This window comes from Dermacentor andersoni, chromosome 3, assembly GCF_023375885.2.
Source record: "Dermacentor andersoni chromosome 3, qqDerAnde1_hic_scaffold, whole genome shotgun sequence".
NCBI lineage: Eukaryota > Metazoa > Arthropoda > Arachnida > Ixodida > Ixodidae > Dermacentor > Dermacentor andersoni.
Genome location: NC_092816.1, coordinates 84,147,912 through 84,173,449, shown reverse-complemented (window position 1 = coordinate 84,173,449; position 25,538 = coordinate 84,147,912). Strand labels below are relative to the sequence as shown.

The window sequence follows — 25,538 nt, the reverse complement described above, 5'->3', positions numbered from 1 at the left end:
TTCTCTTGCGGAACACATCTCGCCCGTCTCTGTGTTTTTCTGGACTTCTTACTGCACCTGTGGGGTCTACCGCCCCCTCCATCGCGGTGATGGATGTACAACACCCCGAGGATCCTCCCGGTTCCCGTTCACCCGCGGACATCGGTTCGAGGAAGCGAGGAAATGCGTCGAGTGGTAGCGAGGACACAGAGCTGTACTGCGCATCAGGTGACGAGTCCTCGGAAGACGGCTTTCGACTTGTCCAGTACCGCAAGGCCAAACGAAGAATTATCAACTCATCTTCGGCGTCCAGCTCGAACACTGTGAAAACAGCTCCTCAGCGATGGCCTCACTCCATCCTGTTTGTGCCACAGAACGCTACCGACAACCTGCGCGTCCTCAACAGGCAAGCCCTCTCCGTGTATCTAGAAAACACCGTGCCAAATGAGATCAAGGATGTTAGGATAAATACTAGGCGAAACATCCTGGCAATCGATGTGATGAACCCGAGTGCACTGACCATACTACAACATGTAACGCAGCTGGGAAACATCAAGGTCCGATCCATCGTGCCAACGAATGGTGCCACAATAACAGGAGTCATCTATGACATTGACAATGAAATATCTAATGCAGACCTCCCAATTCTCATAAAACCGGCAAGCGAACACAACGTGATTGTGCATGTTGGTCGCCTCGGCAACACACGTTGTGTGAGGATAACCTTCAAAGGCGACTGCCTTCCACCCTACGTGAAGGTCGGCCACTTTCGCCACCAGGTTCGACCATTTATTCCAAGACCAATGCAATGCTTCAATTGTCAGAAGATTGGACATGTGAAGGGTGTTTGCCGAAATTCGGCCGTGTGCCCTCGATGTGCCGAACCCCACTCAGAAGACAACTGCAGCGCAACCACGTTGAAATGTCCTAACTGTCAAGGTGATCACTGCGCCTCTTCCAAAGACTGTCCCCAGATCAAGAAAGAGATCACCATACTTAAACAAATGGTGAGAGACAACTCTACCCACAAAGAGGCTGCTGTGAAAGTACGGCGAAGACGACGTCACCGACGAAGGTCTTCCCGGCGGAAAACATCAAGCTTTCAGGAAAAGTCACCTCGTCAAGCATCATCATCAGCAGATGTTCCCAGCGCTCCGAACACCGATGTTGGAAGGGAGAAAACTGCCAGATCTCTCTCCACAAAGGAATGGCCGCCACTTCCGCGTACACGACCGCCAGAAGAGGCGCAGAAGAATCCGCCCCCAGTACAGCAAGGTGCTGTATCCGAGGAGTCGCGGAAAACAGATGAGCAAGTGATAGCACTTATCAGGCCTTTAATGAATGCCATTCGCGTGCTGCTAAGCAACATGCACACACCGTCTGCCAGAAGTGCGCTTCAAGTACTGGACGCTCTGAGTCCGGTGCTTGCAACCCTTGAGTAGATCATGGCTCTACAGCCACGGTCTTTTAGGGAAGAGGTCCGACAAGCAGCTATTTTTCAGTGGAATGCCCGCGGACTCAGAGCGCGCCTTTCGGACTTCCGTCGCTTCGTGTACGCCAATATGTTTCCCATTATCGTCATTTGCGAGCCGAACTTATCGAACAAAATCAGGCTTTCTGGATATGAATCATTTATGTCGTCAGCTGTTTATGAAAACAGCAAGGTTTTGGTGTTTATTCGCCGTGACCTCACCTACACTCATCAGCCTGTACCACCTAATGACAGTAATCAATATATATGCCTAAACGTAAGGAAAAAGAATCTGGCCTTTACTTTTGTAGGCGCCTACCTATCTCCGTCAAGTCGATTTGATTACAAAAGACTACGAGACATCCTTTCCTCAACGTCCAATCCCTGGGTCATCATTGGCGATTTCAACGCCCATCATACCCTCTGGGGAAGTCCGATCATCAACGCAAGAGGCAGAGCACTGGTTTCTTTCGCCTCCAGTAATGAACTTTGGCTGCTGAATGATGGAAGTCCTACGTTCTTACGTGGCTCCACGTACAGCAGCTGTCTTGACTTGGCTTTCGTCTCACGAAGCCTAGTCAGACGTGCAGGGTGGTTTGCGGACATAGAGACGCACGGAAGCGACCATATCCCCACGTACATCAAGATCAGAGGATTGACCGCTTCCAAAATACGGGATACGATCCAAAAAGTGGACTGGCCTAAATTTCAGTCTATTATGGAAGAACACTGCGACGCCAATCCATCTTTCGACTTGGAAGAGGCAATCAAGAGCGTGGTGCAAGACACTATGCGTACTCTAACATGCTCCTCGAAACTTAATGATTTCGATGTGGAACTAGAACGACTTCGAGCAATCCGACGACGTGCTGAACGAAGATACCGACGTACGAAAACAATGGACGATCTACGGACCGCCAGGCGCACGCAAAAGAAGATACAGCGCCGGTTAGACAAGCTCGAATCGCAACGTTGGGCTGCCTTCTGTGAGTCGCTAGATCCACGCAAGCCTCTATCTCAACTATGGAGAACGGTGCGCGGACTGCGGACACTTCCCGTACAGCGATTCCCATTCAAGGCGCTTGCCCTCTCTCAAAAGAAATCGGAGATTGACGTGGCAGAGGATTTCTGCGCCAGATTATCTGGCCAACTCACAGCTACCAACATTCCATCGCCTTCGAGCAGCTGTCCGCCACCACGTGATCACCGGTTGGATCTACCATTCTCGATCCACGAACTTAAGGCAGCATTAGCTTTGTGTAGCCGCACATCAGCGCCAGGACCTGACGGAATTTCCTACCGAGCTTTGTGTCACCTGGGGGAGCGAGCGAGAGGAGTTCTTCTTGAGGTGTATAATGAATCTTGGAGAAATGGCACGCTACCAACAACCTGGAAGACAAGTCGCCTTGTTCCACTGCTGAAGCCTGGCAAGTCGCCGTTGGAGCTCTCATCATATCGCCCGATCGCTTTGGCGAGCTGTGTGGGCAAAGTGATGGAGAGGATGGTCCTAGGACGCCTGGAGTGGTACTTGGAGTACCACAACACCTACCCAGATGCCATGGCGGGCTTCCGACGCGGTCGGTCATCGATCGATAACGTCGTCGACCTGGTGACATACATTCAACATGAGAAATGCCGTAAGCGTCTCTGCGCATCCTTATTCCTCGACGTTAAAGGGGCGTATGACAACGTTACGCATGAAGCCATCCTCTCTGCTCTCGCAGAGGTAGGAGTGGGTGGTCGGATGTTTCAATGGATACGGAGCTATCTATCCATGCGATCCTTCTTTGTAAGCACCGAGGAAGGCCATACTTCTCTACATTATAGCTACCGCGGCGTCCCCCAGGGCGGTGTACTTAGCCCCGTGTTATTTAATCTAACACTAATTGCTCTCCTTGAGCACGTGCCAACCACAGTCAGGCTATCAATGTACGCGGATGACATCTGCATATGGACATCTGCAGTAACACGCCTACAGTTGCGAGCGAGAATGCAGAGAGCCGCCACACAAACTGCTATCTACCTCCGTAATCGAGGCCTGGAAGTTTCCTCCGAGAAATGCGCACTAGTGCCATTTACGCGCAAACCCATGGCAAACTACAGTGTAACGATAAATGGCCAAATAATACGACGGGTCCGATCGTACAAGTTTCTAGGTGTCATAATCGACAGGGACTTGTCATGGAGCCCACACATATCATACGTGAAAAAACGGTTGACAGGCATCTGCCACCTGTTCAAGTTTTTCGCTGGCAAGACCTGGGGAATATCGCCTAGTGCCATGTTACAACTGTACAGGGTGCTTTTTCTAGGATTTCTGCGATACAGCTTGCCAGCAATAAACAACACAGGCAAAACGAATCTACGCACAATACAAAGTCTTCAGGGTCAAGTGCTCCGGATCTGTCTAGGCCTGCCTCAGAGTGCTTCAACAGTGGCTACGATAGCAATCGCTAGAGACCACCTTGTCAAGACCCACATTGAAATTGAAGTACTCAGGACCCATATAAGGCATCTAGCCAGGACTCCTCGTCACCATTTAGCCTCTCTACCAGCGGACAGGCCACAGACATCTTTCAGCCAAACGATAACTGCATATGATGAATCATTGCCAGCTTGTTACACTCCGGCTGCGAGACCTTCGATCCCTCCATGGTGCCTCGCTCAGCCAAAAATCAACCTCGCAATACCTGGTATCTCGAAAAAAGCTGATCTGTCATCACCAGCCCTTAGACAGCTCACGCTACTATATTTGTACGAGAACTACCGTGACTCTACGCATATTTACACTGATGGATCAGTCCTTCCAAGCAGCTCCGCGGCGGCAGTCGTCATACCAGCGAAAGCTACAACAATTAAATTTAAGACGACCCACGCGACAACATCGACGGCAGCAGAGCTCGCAGCACTCTTTACTGCCCTTCTTCACATTGGTGATGAACCGCCACACAAATGGACAATATTCTGCGATTCGAAGGCGGCACTGCAGTCTCTACTGTCACCTTTACGACGCGGACCGCACGAACAGCTAATATTCCATATTACCGAGACGTTACACAATATACGTGATGCAGGCCATGAAATAACCTTCCAGTGGCTTCCAAGTCACTGCGGCATTATCGGCAATGAACGGGCGGATCACGCTGCCCGCTCAGCCCATACTGAGGAGCGCCACGTCCCAATTCCTGTTTCTAGAACTGGCGCGGCACGGAAGCTCCGCCTACTTGCTCGGCAGTGCACCGCGTCGCAATGGAATGAGCCACATTTAAGGAATACGCGACTGTACTCACTTGATCCAACATTAAGTCTTCGAGCGCCATCACAGCTTCGCCGTAGAGACGCCACGCTGTTATATCGACTTTGGTTGGGCGTTGCCTTTACTAAAGCCTATGCCTTCCGCATAGGGATGACCGACACACCAACCTGTGACCACTGCGGCCATGAAGAATCAATTGGCCATATTTTGTGCGCCTGCCCGCAGTACAGTCCACAGAGGGCATGCCTTAGCCACGAACTTGACCGACTGGACGACCAACCGCTATCCGAAAAAAGAATTCTACAACATCGAAAGGACCTACCTGCACAGAAGAAGGCCGTGCAAGCGCTTTTGCGCTTCTTGCGATCTACCGGCCTGTGTGAACGACTTTAACTGGAACGCCTTTGGCGTGTGTGTCTCCATGTGTGCGCGTTCCCTTTTTTTTTTTTTATTTTATTAATTTTTTTTTATTATTTTTTTTTTCGTTTTCCTCTCTATCATCTTTCCAACCCCTATCCCCCATCCCCAGTGTAGGGTAGCAAACCGGAGACTCATATCTGGTTAACCTCCCTGCCTTTCCTCTTCATTCTCTCTCTCTCTACGATTTAATAATTCTCACGCTTCGGTTGAAGTTATTAGGTCGTAATTAGCTATAGCCCTGCCAGACAGGCAAGCGTACCAAAATGTTAAGCTTCCGGCCCTCAGGAACATAACACGTACTGCGCACAGACCGAATTTCGCACTCGTATAGTTTCAATTGCGCGTACTGAACCATCGATGCCTGCGACTGTCGCAAAGAGGGATAAACTTTTTAAAGACGTCCATGCTCGAAGCACCGCATCACACCGTAGACACCGCTGCTAACACATCGCATCAGTGTCAGAGTAGACGTATCTTATGTGAAATAATAACGCGGCGTGCCGGCCTTTGATACATACTACAAGTTAACGAATGCTATATAACGGGGCCGTTCCGGTGAGGCAAGCGAAGTGCATTTAAGATGCGCTGGTTATGCTACGTTGCACGGCGCGAAAGCCTCCATTCTTCTGCGGAATTTCCACGCGGCGTCTCGCCCAACCCGAAGCACGCTCAGATGCTGCTTAAATTCTCGCTGCTCAAAAGAAGCCGGCGCTTGTCTCCGACGACTCCACTACAGTAAAAACTCGATCTAACGTAATCCGATTTTACGAAGTTCCCGATCTAACGAATAAAATTACACTCCCCGGCAGGTACCCATAGGGTTTAGTGTTATCATCAACCCGAATTAACCAAACAAGCTTGGCCGAACTCGATTTAACGAAGTTTTTCCTGAAATAGATGAGTAAAAAAAGCGGTGATTTCGTTCTAATTTTGACCCAGACGGGTTCTTCCGCGTACGCTGCAAAGGTATCACATATAGACGCCATGGTCACATTCCTAGCTTTATTTTGACGAGGCTGCACGCCACGCCCATGCACGGAACAGAAGACTGAACGCTGCCTCGGTTGGGGCGACGGTGGTTGCTTTCGTAATTTCATGGTTTATGCGACAGATGGCTGGCTCTATTAGCGGCAAATACAATGCCGCGGTAGCCTTTGCGTGTCGCTACGTTACAATTTTAGATTTCGAAGGAAGGAACAATTCGTTTCTCGATTTTACGAACTTCCCGATTTAACGAAATAATTCGTGCGTGGTCATCGCTTCGTTAAATCGAGTTTCAGCTGTATGACAGAACACCTGCAACGAGCTCCGTATACGGAGTCGAAGCCCGATAACACGGATATAACGATTTACCGGATATAACACAATCACGCTGTACAGAGCACCGCAGACAAAAACACAATGACAAAGACAGACGAGACAAGACGAAGCGCTGCAAATCTGCCTGCGCTCTTCTAGTAGGTATGAATTGGCGATATATACATTTGTACGTTCCGTCAAATAACGAAAACATTTTCGTGTTGGAAGCGTGTTTGTTATAACGAGGTTCGCTTGCAATATTTACTTTTTTTTAATCAGCGCACTGTCTGTTTGTACCTCATTTCCACAGAAATCTCGCTAGCACCAAAATGTTGCCATAATAAATATAATAGTTCATCTAAACCTTCCACCTTCACAAATTTCGCTGCATTCGTTGCCATCTGCTGGCTGCGTGAACGTGCGCTCCTGTCTCCCTGCTTTGTTTTCGTTTGTTTATACATCCAATGCCGACCGCTTGTCTCTTTTAGAGAGCAATGAACCCGCATTCTGCCCGTACGCTATACCAGCCTAGCTAGATGCGGACGTGTACAAAGTCGGGCGATTTTTCCGGCAAGCTACGGGACTGTATGTACTCATTTCGTGAAAAAACATCTTAGTATTGTTACCGATGCCACGGCGTGTGCACCCTTACAACGGCGACACCTAAAGGATAACAAGATCTGGCTATTTTAAATAAAGTTGTTTCCACGTTAAAGGATCGCAAATAAACACCGAATGGTGAACACATCCATGTAGCTGCGGCGACAGGCGCCGATAGTTATACGTATATAACATGACGTCAGCCGCTAGAGTTAACCATCAGCTGCAACTACTCCGTCCTGTGTTACCTTTAGAAAGGAATGAAAAATAATACGCTTAAAGCCAGCAAGTGCTGCTATCTCCACATATCAAAAAACGTGCGCCTTCGTGAATTGCATTGTAGAACTGTATCGCGCCGACTGCTTAGATATGTATTATTTCTACTTTTTCCAGTACGTTCTCAGTTTTTGCAGTGTATTTCTCAGCATGTTCTACAAGTTCTGTTTTCAGCAAATTGCGCTCGTTTTCATTATTTGTTCACCGTAATATGTTATGTAATGTTATGTAACCCCCTATGCAATGCCTGCAAAAGGGCCTTTAGGGTACACGAATTAAAAAGAAATGCTCCCAGCGATAAGAACGTAATACGGTGTCAAGTTTAGGCTCGTACACGGTCGCAACGCTTTATAGCGCGACGCTTTTCGAGTGAGTCCGGGCAGTGCCGCATTGAGCGCGAATACCTGACGAGACGGCGAAGATGGAGTGAGAGGGAAGATGTAGGGGTAAGATTGGCACCGGCCGAGCGGAAAGCGAAAGGCGACCCCGCGTAACACACGTCGTCGCCGGCGCCGCGCATAGTCGCTCTTTGGCCGCGTGTCCGGAATACCAACGAGGAAAGCGAAGATCCCCTCCGAGACTGCACGCGCAGGTAGACGGAGGCGTCAAGACGGACGGCGCGCTCGGGCGGGGACTACTGGAACTACTGGAATGTCCTCCGTCGACATGCCTGGCCGGCTGAGCAGTCTCCGCCAAATGAAAGACGGGCACGGAGAAGGGGAAAAAAAGAATAAAAGCGAAATCGAGCAGACACACGCACACACAAGCCTGCGTACACCGCTATGCAGCGCACTACAAACGAATGCGACATGCACACGGGCGGCAACCCTTAGCTTTGCCTCTGTAATGTCTTCCTTTCTTTCTTTCTTTCTTTCTTTCTTTCTTTCTTTCTTTCTTTCTTTCTTCATTTTGAAATTCTGCGCGATGCAAGGCATACACCACGCGCCGAGTTCCAATGCCACATAACTGACATCTCTCTCTCTCTCTCTCTCTCTCTCTGTATTTTAAAATTTATTGTGCACGCCACAGCGCCACACAGATCTCGGCAACGTATACGTTGCAGCTTCACGGGCAGTCGCCCTCTGCCGCTGAACTCTCTTAAAGGTCACGGGTACGATTCGCGGTCACGTATGGGATTGAATCCTAATGAGAGCGCAGTGCGAGGCGTGCTCAGGCAGGCTGTGTCACGACAACGAAGGTCAAAGGGTCCGAGGTCTGGTAGGATCGATGCAGAACTGTCGGATACACCGCGTTGTACCCTTATAAGGCATATCATACAGCTTTTGACGTGAAACCAATTCCGTGTACTGAACTCGCAGTCTCAGCGGAAAGCTAGCTTGGTAAGCGCAGGCCAAGCGCCGCCAGGAGTTGGAAACGAGCATGCAGGTCGAAAAGCTTCGGCCTGTCGCTTCTCCATTGAGATATATGTATAATATCCGGCCGGCCGTAACAAGGCTGATTTCGATTGAGGCGCGGCCTGAACGTAGATGCATTCAAGCAACAAACGCCGCACGAAAGTGCGTGTATCTTCTGTTTGCATGCATGCAAGGCCCCAACCACAAACAAACCACGTCGACGCTCGACATTTGTCCCGTTTCATTGGCGGTTTTCCTCTCCTCTTGCTTTCGTTTCGTGCAGCTAGTGAACAACAGCTTCCATAGCGGTCTCAAGCCGTCTAGGGAAATTAACGCAGTAGTCGAAGTTCGTGCCTCAAGGAACTACTTTCCATTTTTTCGAGTGGGTCTAAATTGAGAGATGGCGGAAACCATCGTTATTTAGGCATTGTTGCCTTCCCTTCCCCAACTCCTCTCTCTTCCTAGTTCATTGGCAGACGGATTGGTAGAATGTGAGACAAGAACGGGTTTTAATGGTTTGCTCTGCTAAGTAACATGCAAACAACAAAGGGGGGGGGGTGGCAATGCTAATTAATTACTGTTCCAGTAATACCCCCCCCCCCTCCGGCCCCGTTTGCTGCAGTCCAGTAGCTTCCCCCTTCATCACATTCTGCCTGATAGCCGCATTGTGCGCACAATAAAGGAACATAAAAAAATGAAAGAAGCCTATACACGACGGTTCGCGAAATACTACATATTTTCCAGGCGAACACGAAGTGCGGTCTCCGGTGTGCTTTAAAGAAAAAGAAAAGTAAACGAAAAACGATTACATCTGACGAAACCCAATGCACCATGCAGGCAGCAACGCAAGGGGTGGTTAAGATAACGCGCATAGCTGCTTGTATACGTGCGCCGGGACCTAGCATCGCATGCAAAGTATGCGAACGCAGACGCGTATATACACAGGCACCCCATGTAAACCGGCACGTCGCTGTTCTAGCACAGACATTAGCGGGATTACAGCGGTTTTGCGCCTGAGAACATACTTGTACGCCCGAGTGAACACACGCAGCGTTCTTTTTTTTTTCTTCCCCTTCGTTTTTCGTCTTGTGGAGGTCGGAGATGTGCAGGAGTTTGCGTCGGTAACGTTGTCGTGGATTTCGTAGCAAATTGACGGTGCCTTATGGCCGTCCCTTGCAAAGCGACTGACCATCTTCAATCAGAGTGACCGCGCATACCGCGCCCAATCTGCCTCGTCTGCTTGGTGAAGAATATGGCGACGCTAATAATACCGACGACCGTGGAGAGGACGTGCGGGCCTGTTTTCGGACCGCGGGCGTGCTCATTTAGACAGCGCATAAAAAGAAAGGAAGTACCAAAGAAAAAAAAAGAAAAAAGAACGTGCTTCGAGGCAGGTAGCCGTTGCAGCGACGATACTTGTAATAGGTATACCGTTTGTTGTGTCATTGCGGAATTCCGTAGAGAACAAAGCGGCTCTTGGACACATCTGTATACGGCCAGCACAAGATGTAAAAAGCCTACGGATAGTCTTTCTTTTCTTTTTTTTTTTTTCTTTTTGTCGCTCATGGCGTGTAGCAGTATTTTATTTCTTGAGCTGATCACTGTATGGGGGCGGACATTATTCGCACGAGAAATGAAAATGAATATTGCCCTAATTAACGAGCCCTCACTAATTAAAACTTAAGCTGATTACCTTACGGCGCATAACAGAATTTGCGAATTGCAGCGGCGAGTTCGAGAGCCATGTCAGCTTCGAACGAGCTCTTAGGACGACATCAGTTTCGATATGCGCGTCGCAAAAGGTCGCGACGAAATGCGTTGGTGTTCCAGTAATTTTTTGCCGTTCAATGCATAAAAAGACGTTTTGCTAAAAACAAAAAGAAAGCAAGTAGAACAACAGTGCTTCTTTACAGCAACTTTCACAGCACTCATCACAAAACTGGTGCTATCTACTTTAAGAATTTATTACAAGTTGGTGCGGCTTGTGAAATCACCGGCTTCAATGCGTGTATATCAAGATTTGCGCCAGAGCAATTAGTTTTAAACATGAACAGTGAAATGTGGTCCATTTGTGAATTACACATTTTTGATACCCGATGTCCGCCTCATCGAATAATTCGAATCAGGCAGTAGATTTGGGCTATATATATATATATATATATATATATCTTGCCGATATTTCTGCACAGACGTTTTTGCATCGCATTCCCATCGGAATGCGGCCGCCGCGGCTGAGATTCGAACCCGCGACCTCGTGCCCGGCAGAGCACTATCGCTCCAAATGACCCTATATCTCGCGACGCGCTGTATTATCCCGCGTTGTATAGCATACTACGTCGCAGTACAGGTAGATCATACTGAGCGCGACTAGTACACGTCGTACCGAGGTCGGCTGGTGTAGATTGCGACAGTGCCTACACGCACTACTATCGAAGTGTGCAAACTATGGCCACGGCCAATCGGAATTCGTGAGGAACTCAGTATTTTTTCGTTTCCCGCTCCAGTCTATAGGCCACCGCGCCTCCATAGCTCAACTACTGCTCATTGTATAGCAAGAGCAACTACTTAAAGAGAGAGAGAGAGAGAGAGAGAGAGAGAAGCGTTTGTCCTCGTTTTTGACTCATCGTTCTGTCTTGTTTCGCGCTACACCGCTAACCACGACCACTCGTGGTGCGTCTAATGCGGAGAAGGACCGGCGTTGTGCGAAGAAACGAGAAGTGGCCGTGGCGGTCACAGCTAGCAAGAGAAGTTCGCAGAGGCAGTTTTCCTCACTGTGCCTGCGAGGCACTTTTGGTGTCGTCCCCCGTTAACCATCGCCCGCCACGACTGCTCAGCGGGTCTGCGGAAAGCAAGCAAATGAGTTGCTCGGCCTCTCTTTTTTATTTTTCTCCGCGAAGGCGCCAACAACGAAAAGGCATTCGGCCTGTCTCGCGAAGTGCCCACGTTAGCGACGGGAAGTGCGTGTGAAATTTTCTACTAAACTATTTCGACACCGGCAATCGTTACTGGACATTCAACTTTCCAACGTGACGAGACGTGCAATAATAAAAAAATAATTACATTCGACGCTGGGGACGTGATGTCGCCTCCGTTTTGCATACTTACGAAACACAAGAGACAGTTGTATTTGTTTCTGCGTCTGACAAGGAGAGGGCGGGGTCGCGAATTCGCTTTAGCAGTCGATGGTTAGCTCAACAAACGCGTTCGACTGTAACGTTAGTTCGAATATTCGAGCAAACAGATGCGGAAGATCAAATTTAAATATTGCGCTCCCGGTAACTACGGCTCAAGCTTCCTCGTGAAACTGCCAGTCAGCGGCCGGCATACTCGAAGCAACATATCGTGTCACGTTTTTTAAGTGTAGCTCGATCGGCAGTTCAGTCTCAGCTATTGTTAACCTTTCCTGGGGATTGCTGTTCGTCAAACCATACGTATGGTCGCCACCAATGTACCCGGACGGTCTCACGCTGCAACTCGGGCGGCACCGTACAACGTTCTCACAATATGCGCATGCACCCGCACACTGCAATGCAGGCGACCTTGATAATTTGCCTGACCATCATTGAAAGGTGCGTTTCCTTTGTCTGAAAGTCTACGTCCTTATAGTAACACGTGACTACAAGAGATTGCGCTCCGTAAACCATGCATTTTGACGTTCTCGTCCGGCAAGCACACCTGAAGATCGTAGTCGTGGCAAAGGCGACGTCCCGCTTGCTTGAATCAATCGCTGAAGAGAAGCACATATTTTTAAAAAAAATAGTTTTTTTCCGAATCCGTATTCTTTTCTCACACGATGCGGCTGTGAAAGTGCTGATAATGCACTCCCGTACAACAGGGAGCCTGACGCCTTGCTCTGTCCAGAGGAATTATATGAACTATGACACGTAAAAAATTTTGCCGTCGTTTGCCGGAGATCTATATATGTATACGCAATGCAGGCGATACAAAATACGATAGAATATGATAAATGCTGTACAACAGACGGACGCGACTTTTGCAGTACGACGCAACTAAGAGCGCGGCTCTGAGCACCTCTTTTTTTTTTTTTTGCCGCCTTCTCCTTTTCTCTCCATCTTTTTTCTCCCCACACCCCTTTCCCCGTGCAGTGCTGTTGGTGTCCTCCTTTAAATTATGGGGTTTTACGTGCCAAAACCACTTTCTGATTATGAGGCACGCCGTAGTGGGGGACTCCGGAAATTTTGACCACCTGGGGTTCTTTAACGTGCACCTAAATCTAAGTACACGGGTGTTTTCGCATTTCGCCCCCATCGAAATGCGGCCGCCGTGGCCAAGATTCGATCCCGCGACTTCATGCTGAGCAGCCTAACACCATAGCCACTGAGCAACCACGGCGGGTAGGTGTCCTCCTGTGAGAGAGTTACGGCACTGCACTTATATCTTCCATTCTCTTTAAAGATCACTTCACACACACACGGGACGGACGGACAGACTTTTACCATCCCAAAGCAACGCCTGGGCTGTGATAGGCGCCGTAGTGAACGGCGTGAGGGTTAAGTACACGAGTAGCTTTTATGTTTATTTTTTTCTGCGTACCAGATTTATTCCGAATACACAACCTCCATAGTCGGAATTATAATCTTGGTGCTCAACAACTTAACATCATACTGAGCGAGCCGTCGCTACTGCGGCAGCGCAAAAGAAGGTGAAATGCTACCTAGCGCTCTTTCTCAACCATACGGCCCATTCTTCTTTGAAGGGTGTCGCACACTTGTGAAGCTAAGATCGCGCTTAAATCGGACCCCGAAAAAAATCGCGCGAATACGTCCCATCCCTCTCGTCAGGCAGCCAGAACGTTGAGCGGGCAAGCGAATTCAGCGGTTACGTAAAGCCCATTCATTTGAAACGCGCCCCCGGGTTCGTTCGACACGCGGCTAAGGATACTGCGAAGGATTGCTCCGCCGGCGTGATTCCCGGAAATCGCCCCGACGCACGTCCGCCTCGCCGAAATCCAGAATAGCATAGAAAGACATTCTCCAAATGTCCCGCGCACCCCTCCGGTTGTCCTCGCTGGGCCCCTTCGCCGAAAACAAGCATTGACCGAACAACCGGCCGAGCTTCGAATGCAATGCCCGTTCGAATTTGAACGAACCGCGAACCGAGGCGTCCAGGTGCGGGTTGTTGGAACGCGCTCCTGGGCCCGGCACGTGCACTATACGTACGCTCGAACACGCACGCATGAGTCACGCAGCTGCGAGAAAAGAAAAAGTGCGAAAAAAAGGACGAGAAAGAAAAGACGAACTCCCGATCCTGCGGCCGGATTGCCGCGTCTTCCAGAGTCCGAAACGGACGATTCTTGGAAACGTGTCTATGGGGCTGCGCAGAACGCAGGTGCAGCGAGCGTGAAAAAGCTGCCAGGCGTTTATCACGGATCATTCATCGAGAAATCTTTCGCCTCCTGTTCCAACGCGAACGGTTCTTTTGTCTCTCTCTCTCTCATTTGTTTCTTTTTTTTTTTTCGCTTTACTCAGTCCCTTGTCTGAATTCGTTCGCGCCGAAGCCTCCACAAGCGCACCATCTTAACGATAGCTCCAAGCCCGCGATACTTCAAAGCACTCTGAACCGTCTCTCCATTGAAGGAATTGTATGGCACCATGTTTGGCATAGGGCTCGAGATACAACTCGATCTCAGGGACTTTCCTGCTGGAACCGACTGCAGTTGTCAAGCACACAAAAATAGAGTGTTTTAGTTGAGCGTGTTTACGCTCCGCTAAGCAGTTAAGCGGAGCGGAAGCGCGAATGCGCATGCGCCGTCCGCTTAGCCGTAAGCGGGATAGCGGAGCGAGGAACACGGTCCGCTAAGAAGCTGCCTGAGCGGAGCGTGCTGCGCAGCGGTTTGGCTAGCGTTGGCGTCAGAAAGGATTGGATTGGATGCTGAAAGCAAGCGCGCTGGCTATCACGTGGCGTTTCCCAAGACGGCGCTTTATTTTTCATTGCATAAAATGGACCGGTAACGCATTACAAATGCACGTCTAGATACTTCATGCAGAAATAAGTTATATATACATATATATATACGTTTTAATGTATAAGAGTGATCAATAGGTGTTCTTATTTTCTTTCATTACCCTGAATTTGGCCAGGGGGCGCTGCAACTACGAAAGGTCCGCTCCGCTACGCTAAACGTATAACTAAAACGTGAAAATTGCCCGCCGCTCCGCTGTGGCTTAGCGGGGCAGCTCGGAGCGGAGCGCACTGTAAGGACGCTCAACTAAAACTCTCTAATAAAGCAACGTCTTCGTGAAACCGCGCCGATTGCGTCTGCACCTAGGTAAAATAATAATAATAAAAGTAAATTAGTCCGAAGAAAGAGCTATTGTTCCTGGAAAATGGGACGCTTCACCGAACCTCATTGAATTCTTTCCGTCCTTCGACAACATTGAAAAGAAACGCGGGCCTTGAACTAGACACTTATACAATAGGAAGAGTAGTCTAGGGCATGTGGGCCGCGAGGTTGTTACCTGAATGAAATACTCGTTTCAGACCTGAAATTGTGATTTAATAATTTCATCGTTTCCCGGTAGGCGTCAGTTGCCAGCGAACACTCGTGTTGTTCCGTCTTGTCTGTGTGCTCTTACTGCGCCGTTTTGATTGTGTACTACATACCCACGACTATATTCATACGACCATTCGTTTAATCCTCACATTTGACCCAAAGGTAATCATCGTTAACATCGCTAAGCGCGCCGTTAACGCCGGCGATGAAATTTGCCGACCAACGGCGCACAAATATGACTGCAGCAGTCGACGATACTGTGATCAGAACGAACTTTCCTATAAAAGGTCAGTCCTCTTGTTCCATCGTTTTCGCGGAAGCCTGTCGCGACAGCGCTCCGCAAATACATCTTCTTGCCCCGAACTTTCGGTCTCTTCGTGCGCTACAATAAATAAAACATTCACCGCAGATGAGTGTGCACAATTAATTACTGCTTATTAGTTTAGTTGTCTGGCGTTTCCATTAATACGCTCAACGCTTTACTCTCCCGTGTTGATCATTCAATAAGGCCAGACAGCGCAGTCGTCTATACGTGCCTGGTGGCGACGTTTTCCGGGAATCGAGAAAGCATGGTGACATGTCTGCTTAGCCCGCTGAAATGCGAGTTAGCTACAGGCAGCGCTATCAGTAATGATTCTATCGACCGTGGTTAGGTTGTTAGTGCGTCGGGAGTTGCGCTGTAGAGATTCTTCCCTTTTATGCCTGAGCCACTGGAACAGCAGAGAGGGTTTAGGACGAGCGAGTGCTTTCGAGAATATTTATTTTAGATTGTAAACATGACGGCGCAGTTCAAAGATTTCGGTCACGTTTAGCTTGTTGTCACTGACTGATATGTATGGTGGTATATATACCATCATATTATCATACATCTAGGACTTCAGTTTTCTAGGATTTAGGAATTTAGGTCCTTGACGGCATCACGGTTCTGTGCGGTTTCACTCCATTTCCGAATAATCGCTGCGATTGAAAAACGGTGTCTAGTTTTCCTGCTCCTTCTGTATGCCTCAATTTGTGTAACAAGCCAGGCTTTTATTGTAACAACCACTGCCGAGTAACAGCGACATGACATTACATAATAGCAACAATTAAGCACCAAGCAAACTTTCGATCTTTCGAACATATAGTTTCATAGATTATGAAAGCTAACACTAATGAATCAAGATGGTCTTTAATGCTGTTCTTTTTTATTTGCGGCGAGAACCAGTCGACCAGGTTGTGCGTTAAGGATGCAAACACGGAAAGTACTGGAACGTTACAGAAGTACTGAAGCTCTCAAAGTGCCAAAGACGACTGACGATTAGAAAATCTGTTTAATCATCCCCGAAAGGCCATTTTACGAAACACTCTGCACAGAAAGCGTGAAAAGCGGAGCTTCATCTTCGCTCTCACAAATGAAAGAACAGCAACATCCAGCGCAATTTGTCAATAGATTTTGTTTCAGACGATCCACGTACCGTCGGCTATCAGTAGCAACGAAACTTGCATACACTAAAACAAAAAAAAAAGCAGTCATGTCCACTGAGTTTATTTAATCACGGCTACTGCGATTAACCCGGAGTCCCCCACTACGGCGTGCCTCGTAATTAGGTCTTGGTTTTGGCACGTAATATTCGAGAATGTAATATGATTAATTTTGATGGTGTATTGATTGTTATTCGGTAGAAAAAAAAAAGAAAGACAAGTCGGGACATTTGGCCGTTTCGACTGAGCCAAGCCGGTACTCGGGGCATTTACCCAAAACTCGAGAGTGCCCCGCTAAGTTCTCGACGGTTGACAACCCGTACCCCTTACCATAAGATACGCCAACGGTGGCTGACGAGGCTACAGTGTATTGCAACATTCCTTGGCGCAGTAGCGCTCGTAGCCGCCTAAACTCTGACCGTAATAGGTGCGTGACTTCGGTACTTTGTTGGGTCTATGTAACTGGACATGCAGCGCGAACATGTTCATGAAGAATTTGGTCGACATGAATGTTCGGCAGTAGACACAGCTTGCAGCACTTCTGTAAAGCGCCACATGCGCAAGTCGCTCAAAGGTTTCTCAGCACGCGATTGCGGGCCTTCAAAGAACGCGAAGCCGAACTACGACAGTGACAACCAGAAACATTGAGGATGCCAGTACAGCGTTCAAGCGGACTTATATGTCCCCGACGACGCTCACGGTTGACGATCAACAACGTCGAAGGGTTGGGCCCGAGGAATCAATATTTCAGGCTCGAGTGAAGGCTGATAGTTCGGCTTAATGATCAGTACTATTTTGTGATTTCAATTCGATTTAAACGGATGAGGACAGATGATTCGAATGCCGATACACATCGCTCAAAATGTCTGAAGTGCCGCCTCACTCACTCTTCAACGATGTTGGTTGAATGACGCATTTCGCTTTAGGGCAGGCCGGCCACGTGGACCCCCTCGAACTCTCTTAGGAGCTCCGAGAATTCGGGCGCTTCTCTGAGAAAGATTGCTTCTTCCTTTACACGCCGTAGGTAGTTGATGCTGCCAACTAAGACGAAATAGTTACGTTGTGTATATATATATATATATATATATATATATATATATGTGTGTGTGTGTGTGTGTGTGTGTGTGTGTGTGTGTGTGTGTGTGTACACTTCAACTGCATTAAAACATTCATTTATTCACTCAACCTCTCCCCTTGCTTAACACGAATGGACTGTCGGTGGCAGGGGCTATAACAAAGCACCCGGTGCATTTCCATAGCCGCTTCTATTATTCGGCGTGAAACAAAACGTACCGGCCATCGCATGGAACTGATGAGCTCCAGTACAAATGAACGTCTGTAAGCACGTCGATATGCAAATTTCGTCTATATCTCCTGCAGATAAGTGAAAGTGGCTCATTTGGGTTTGTAAATGAACCCCTTGAGCCTGCTACCGCGTTATGAGAGTACAACCGCTCAGCATTTCTCGCGCATATTGATGCGCGCGCGACTCGACGGAGTCTCGCCGCCCGTCAATATGTCCCACCGCGCAGCGAGGGACGCGTCTCCGTTCATCTCTCTCCTGATCGGGAAATCATCGTTCCTAGCCCAGAGCCACGTCCTCATAAAGCATCAAGAACGAAAGCGCTTCCGCCTAACGTACCGCTTGTCATGAGTGCTGGACAAAATGTCTAGGAAATTTGAACAGAGCATGGCGCTAAAAGAGGGCACGTTCATTTGACACGTCGTTAATGTTGCTCTGCCGCTACTGCCACTACTACGGAGAATGAATGAACAAGAGTGACAAAAGGAATGACGAACGAAAACGCACGGCGCGCCGCGCTCTCGCTAAACGCACCGCTGATGATGCGAGAGGCGGAGAAAGAAAGGAACACGCAGACAGACACGCCGCGCCGGCGCGCGCGGTGAACAGAAGCATGGCGCGCGTGCGCTACCACGAAAGAGCAGCCAGCGAAGGAGAAAAAGAAGTGAGAATGCGGTTCAAAAACCCTGGTTTGCGCCAGAATTCTCTCACCTGAAAAGGCCGCAAAGGAGGAGGCCGCGTCGATGGAGTGGTTCGGGCCGGCGTTCTCTTGGGCGCTCTCCAAAATGTCAACCCGAGTCTCGGCCCGGCCTCTTCGGTGCCAGCAGAGAGAGACACACAACGGCGGACACCACGTGCTCGCTCTACTCGCGGCCAAGCATCCTTCCTCTTCAGATCAGCGGAGCGCTTGCTTGTTCAGTTCTTCTCCCGCGCACCGGCACCGAGTAGCCGCGCCAGACACGCAGCAGGGGTAGTCGCCGAGTATTCTGCAGTGGTCGCCGTCCTCGCTCCCATGCGTGGACACTAACGAGGGACGAACGAGTCCCTTGCTTCCTTCCTCGAGGCAACAACCTTTCCCCGACGCCCGCCACACACGCTTGCGCGAGCCGCAAATGGAGCAACAGTCGGGGTTCCACAACGATCGCTGGCTTCTCTCGGCCGCCGATGTGGGCGACCACCGAGGTAGCAGAACTGGGCGCCGAAGCAGCGGCGGCGGCAGCAGCAGCCGTTGAGCTCAGCACCGCGCGCAGCAGACGAAAAAGCAGGCAGTACTCTGCGACGGATGGGTCCTCGGGGATGCGTGGTACTGCAAACACGCCGGGCTCACACCACTGCCCACACCTTCGAAGTGCACGCGCGCGCGTTGTTCTAGCGCACTCCTCCGCAACTGCAACCGGCGCACACCGACGACGATGGCAGGCCCTCGCTGCACTCTCGGCACTCGTGCGCTGAAGACGACGCGAGTCCTCACCGGAGAGCAACCGCTCCGAAGTTCCCTGCCGCCTTTATGCTCCTACAGCCGCGCTACCGCCTTCCGGAACCGACGGCGGCGACGCTTCTCGGTAAGCGCGCGCTAGTACGATGCGGCGGCGCCGGCTGCTCGTTCGCGGCGGCTGCCGCCATATTTATTTGGGTTTTTCACTTCCTCAGCCGCTCTTTCTCGCCCTCCTTTCTACGCAACCTCTGTCTCTCGCTCTTTCTCTCTCCCACTTGCCACCGCCAGAAACGAGGAGGAGAGAGCGGCCCTCGTGCGCGTCCGTTCGGCGACGGGCTTTTCTTTTCTGGACCCGCAGATGGAAAGAACGGACTATAAATGGAAGCCAGAGGAGGAGAGAACGCCTTTTAACTGGTCTCTCGCCGGACCCTGCCTCCTACAGTGTTCTCTCCCCTCAGAGTTCTTGTTTCTTTCATTCTTTCCTTGAGAGCCGGTAGACGCGAGCACGATACGCAATGGCAGAGAGGAGGAAAGGAATTTACGTTGAACCATCTCGCAACGAAACGTACCGAACGACCGCTAAGCAGAAAAGAAGAGAACGAGAGAAGCAATTGGGGAAGAGGGCGTGGATGGATAAAAACGAAAATCCCAGCGAGCTCTTATTTTTATTTTTCTCCCTCCTCTCTCGATATATCGACCGGTGGCGAACTCCGAGAGCCGCCGCCAGTTGCGATGGGGGCGCTACCCCAGTGCTTCGGGTTCGCTTCGGGCGCACGGCTTCGGAAACGTGCAAGGAGATCCCGACGCCGACGCATGGCGCCGACCACGTGGTCTTTGCCCGGCATAGCCCCGAAAGGTTCGCGAGGGTCCACGACTGGAAGTTGGAACCGGAAATAAAAAAACGAAGGCGCACTTCCTCGTGCCAGTGCGCGGCGTAAATGCGTCCCCGCTGCCTCCGGTTGCGTAATAAGTCTGACCGCATCGAGTTCAATTCTTTTCGGCGATTTTCTTATTGATCTGTCTCTAGCCAACCCTTCTACATTTCCTCGCGACTGGGATTCGACAACTCTTTTTCGCCACCTGTTTGTCATCATTGCTGACTAAGCAGGTTCAGCAGGACAAAGATATTTGTCTTGTCCAAGATCTTTTTTTTTTCTTAGAACCGGTACTCCCCGCCGTTGTGTAATCTAACTCTTACGCATGTTTCACTTACGAAGTCCTAACCACGGCACCCACCACGCATGACTAACCACATGACTACTCGATACTCGGAGCGAAGTTAGAATATGTGTGCGCAATCAGTGCAATATTGTCACAGGCACAAACACTGTTTGCGCCTACCGATGAAAATTAATCCCGTATTTCATCGCTTTATGGGGTCTTGTCGAAGTAGTCGAGACATACAGCCAAACAAACAAACAAAAGAAACTTTAAAAAACGAAGAATGGTTTCGATTTGAAGACAAGCAAGTTGAATGATTAGTTATCTTAACTGCCTAGCGTCTAGCGGCGCATATCATATCAAGAGGCCTAAAATGTTTTGGAAGATGTGTAACTCATCGTGAAAGAGATAAAACAATCGCACATCCTGCCTCAAGGCTTCATTTGCTGATACACAACACTGTAAAGGCTAACACAGACGCTATCCGAAAACACTGTCGGGAGGGCATACTAGTTATCTCATCTTCGTCAGATGTGATTGGAATGGGCAAGATTTATCGAATGTAAAGCGCGTGGCGGCTGCCATAGATCAGGAACTCCGGGAATGGCAAAGAAACAGTCACTGATCAAACAATATAAGCTAAGGAACAAAACTGGGACGTTCCTATGTGCAGTCTATACTGTGTCTCTGGGGAACGACTGGCATATGTTGCACTCTTCGAACGAAATCATATCAATGGCAATCACTTCTTACTTTATTGACAGAGCAACTATACATGTGGCTTGACCGTCAAATATCACTCCTATTTGGAAAGGATTAGGAATTCTCCGAAAGACTATATATAGTATGTTTTCTGCGCGTGAAAGTCTACAGGCCTTATTTTTAGCATCATCAAGGTAATTCTAACAGGCGATATGTTTCCCACACAATAAGCTTTCTTTTTTTCTCCTTCTCTTCCCTCGGCGTATACGTACGGGCTACCGTCCCTTCCCCTCAACTTGACGTAAGGTGTAGAACAGACGTGCAGGGGCCAGGTTAAGACACCACGCAGTTAGGCATTTCTGGCGCACGCAGCAGTAATAAATAAATAAATAAATAAATAAATAGAAGCATTAGTTATTACGGATAAAACTTGGACTGCATTCAATGTTTATATACTCATGTATTCTTTTACCATTAATAATTTTGGTGGTCTTGACGCAGTGAGATTTTTTTTTTTTTTTCTTAAGATGTCAATTTGACGAAATGCAGAGGGTAGCCAGGGAGGTAAAACTGCTCCATCCACTGCGTAAAAACGAAAGGGAAGACCAGAAATATCGTGGTATGAGTGGTGAGGATGGGAATGTACAGATAAGACGTAAGTGTACGTAAATACTATTCGTGTCCGAAATTCACAGCCCCGAAATCGAAACCCTTGTGACTCAGAAATTCAAAGAGCGCGCAGATGGTAGCTCGAAGTCTTTAATCACAAGATGCTCAGGGAGACCAAACTAAAGCAGAATGTTCCGTATGAAGTTTACCCCCGTTGCATAACGGACAAGAAATGCGCTAACTCATTGATGCAGTACCTGCATCACACAGGGAGGCATACGTTTACATGGAACCCTTTTGTGCATTTTTCGTTTTTGTTTTACAGAATATGGCGTATACGGTAAATCCCCCTAATAAAAATAAGTGGCTTGTTTATATGATTAGAGAATTATGACTTACTTTTATATAGAAGCAGATACCTTTGAATCATCAGTGCTTTTTTTTTTTAATGGAATGTGACAAAAGGGGCTACCGTGTGCCATTTCGTGTTATTTAAGGCAAATCTTAACGATCGTGCTTCCGTAAATACAATTGACTCGGTGCTTTTATTCGGTTCACATTCGTGTACCGAGCTACCAACAGAAGTTTGCTAACAGATGTCCTTACGTCCGAAACGGATCGACTAGCTTTCTTTGTGTTGCCTTTATTACCAGACAAAGAGCCCAGTAAGGAGGCGGTAGAGTCATGTAGTGGCATTACATCAACATTTCCATACCCACTGCCATAGGCGGAAAGTTGGCACATGTTTTTTTTTTTTTTTGGGGGGGGGGGCGACTAGCTTTCCGAACACCCCCTATATATATATATATATATATATATATATATATTTCTCGCACTTGAGGAAACTTCGTGTGACCTCGAACAATCGTTCGCTGAAGTGACGGCTTTATATGAGAATTTAAAAGACGTCATAGTAGGAGACAGTCCAATTTTACAACCTCAGTCCTCTCACACCACCAAGCATCTGGCGTCTCTCGGTGGTGTAATCTTCCTTCCTGTAATTGTCGTGTACTTCGCGATCATAAAAACTGCTTCGCCTTTCCGGCGAAACTGCAGCCTCTGTAGCTCGCTCTTTCTTTTGCTCTTTTGCTATGAGCCCGAGTCTAAGCACTGCTGCACATGACTGCGGTTGATTGCGATTTCGGGGGAATCCGACTTTGTCTCATTTCGGTTACTGAGTGAATTATACAGGGTGACCTAACTCTCATGCACCGAGACATTAAAAAATATCCAATTGCGTTATTCGAAGAAAACCTAGTGCATATTGTTTCCAGTATAGTGCAGCAGCCGCCAGTAACTTTTTGCGTACTCAGATTTACTTAGATAATTATAATTACTTATCTAACTCGAGGGGTACTGTCCTAATCATCAAAGTATCAGTGAGGCATTTGTAGGCACAGCCAAGGGACGTCTAACTGCGGTGTTTTCAGTGACGCAATAATTGCGTACAATTTTTTTCCGACTGATAAAGAAACGCCACGAAATATGAAAAATACCACGCGACTGCGCTCCCACCGGCATCATAAAGCAGTGCCCTCAAATAAGCTGATTGAAAGCGTAACCTTTACTCGGCGAACAAGTCCACTAAATGATTAGCCTATACGACACTGGTTCGTTCGAAGATGGAGTACGCGTCTTTTATTTGGAATCCGCGTCAGTCGTACCTCACAAACATGCTCGAGTCGGTCCAAAACAAAGCAGCCCGCTTCATCACGAAAAATTAGTCACGAACTTCTCGCATCACTAACATTAAAATATTTCTAAATCTCTCCTCGCTTGAAAATCGAAGGCTGATATGACTTCTTTTTCATTTTCGCAAGCTATATTTCAGCGCATGCCACATCAAGCCCGCCCATCGTATCTTCCCGCGCCTTGATCATTCCTTTAAAGTGCAGACCGTCCTTGCGCGCACTAACTTCTTGAGTCACTCGCCCCTCTTTCTCGCTATATATCACTGGAATATATCACCGAATGAGATCGAATAAGCTCTAAGTCATGATGATTTCCTACCAAAACTAAAACACTATTTGAAAGTACTAACGTAGTATTCTGTTGCTCATTTGTTATAGGCATCACTGTGTGATTGCGCGCTTATTTTCTTATTTTACTCTTACTTTACTTTTTCTTTCATCACCATATTTTGATGTCCTTGCGCAAATGGTTTTGTTCTAGGTTAACCTAGAGTCACTTGTACTGCATAAACCTTTCTCTGGTTGTGATTTTCATTGATTCATGCAGTATCTGCTGGTATGTGTGCCTTTTTTTCAAGAATTTTTCCTTGCATGAAGTGACCAAGTTACGTTGATGTTGTGTAACACCCATTTTAATTCGATAGGTATGTTCGACGTTTAGGACGTTTCGTTGTATTGCTCTTACTGTCTTTTTTCTTTTCCTGTTTTTCTGCTTGTGTTTTTATTTTAACATCCATTATCTGTTTAAACGCGTATTCTGTATCAATCACTAACTTATCGTAACATCCCTATGTAATACCCGTATGGGCCCTTTTGGGTACTTGAATAATAATAATAAAAAAAACTCCTTTGCCTGTGGTACGGAAGGAGCACCAATAGCTGGTTTCGCGACTTCGCAGCCGTTCCATCCTCTCATTTCTACGTCACACTTATTATCCGTCTCCCAAGGCCGACTGATCACACTGATAACAAAGGCCCCTTGATAACGTGGGCGAAGCGCCGCTCTGACCACGCACGAAACGCGAAAAGCAATGGAATAGGCATGGATTGTTTCAAAACCCCGCCTCTGCTCGCACCGCATCGAGGGTGCGCGCGCTGCTATATTTCGCGCCAGAAGCTTCCTGCGGAGCAAAGCCAAATTAAAGTGACGGTTTTATTTTTTATGAGAGTGTATACGTGCTGCAAAAACAGTTTCGTGGCAAAAAATAAAAGCGTAATGAACAGACCGGGAAGCGACCCGCGTGTAGAGAAAAGGCAAAACCGATGTTTTCAAGAATACCATTTCTAGATGAGCCGAATTGGCAATCGGGACGCCTGCAAAAAAATAAAATAAAAAATCAGATTTCAGTGTGCTCTTGATATTTATGAATTCGTAAGCGCCGTCGAACACCAGCGACTGCCTATATATAGGACGTGTTCAAATAGGCCCCCTTCTGCAGCTACGCAGTATACTGAGTCCGCTTTATCACATCTTCAGTGACTTTCTTGATGACCGACGCTGGAATTCTAGGGCAGACATTCGTTGTCCTGGCCTTGAGCTAATCTGACGCCCGTCTCGATCGTGCTTACATAACCCCAAAGAAAGAAATCGTGCATAACCCCAAAGAAAGAAATCGAGTGGAAAGAGGTCAGGTGACCTAGCCAGCCAATTTACTGGCCCCTGCCTTTCCAACCTATTGCCCATGACGAGTCGCATCCAGCCACTTTCGTGTTCGGCTGCTGCTTCGTGCTGGCGCCCCATCTTTTCTGAAACCCCAGAAGTGGAAGACGTGACTGCGGGACTTCGCTGAAAAACTAATACACCACTCCTCCAAGGATTTCATCCACGTAACGCTGTCCGGTAAGTGTGTGATCAAAGAAGATGGGACTGATTATAGCACCGGCGTAAATTCGGAACCACACATTGAACAACCACTGGTACTGGTGCCGATTGGGCTTTACCCAGTGGGGACTGGAGTCACTTCAATAGTGTGCATTATGCAAGTCTACCTGGCCGTTTCTCAAAA

The 25,538-nt window shown here is 48.4% G+C and overlaps 1 protein-coding gene and 1 long non-coding RNA gene across 2 annotated transcripts in view; one reads left to right on the top strand and one right to left on the bottom strand.

Annotated features, from left to right (window-relative positions):
- LOC126544105 (Na(+)/dicarboxylate cotransporter 3-like) overlaps positions 1–19,482 on the bottom strand; it is a 105,331-nt gene extending 85,849 nt beyond the window's left edge. The window contains exon 1 of the mRNA XM_050191323.3: positions 18,646–19,482. The gene's annotated coding sequence lies outside the window, so the exon portion shown is untranslated. The remainder of the gene's footprint in view (positions 1–18,645) is intronic.
- LOC129380421 (uncharacterized) overlaps positions 19,419–25,538 on the top strand; it is a 27,282-nt gene continuing 21,162 nt past the window's right edge. The window contains exon 1 of the long non-coding RNA XR_008608429.2: positions 19,419–19,496. This is a non-coding gene — a long non-coding RNA (uncharacterized lncRNA). The remainder of the gene's footprint in view (positions 19,497–25,538) is intronic.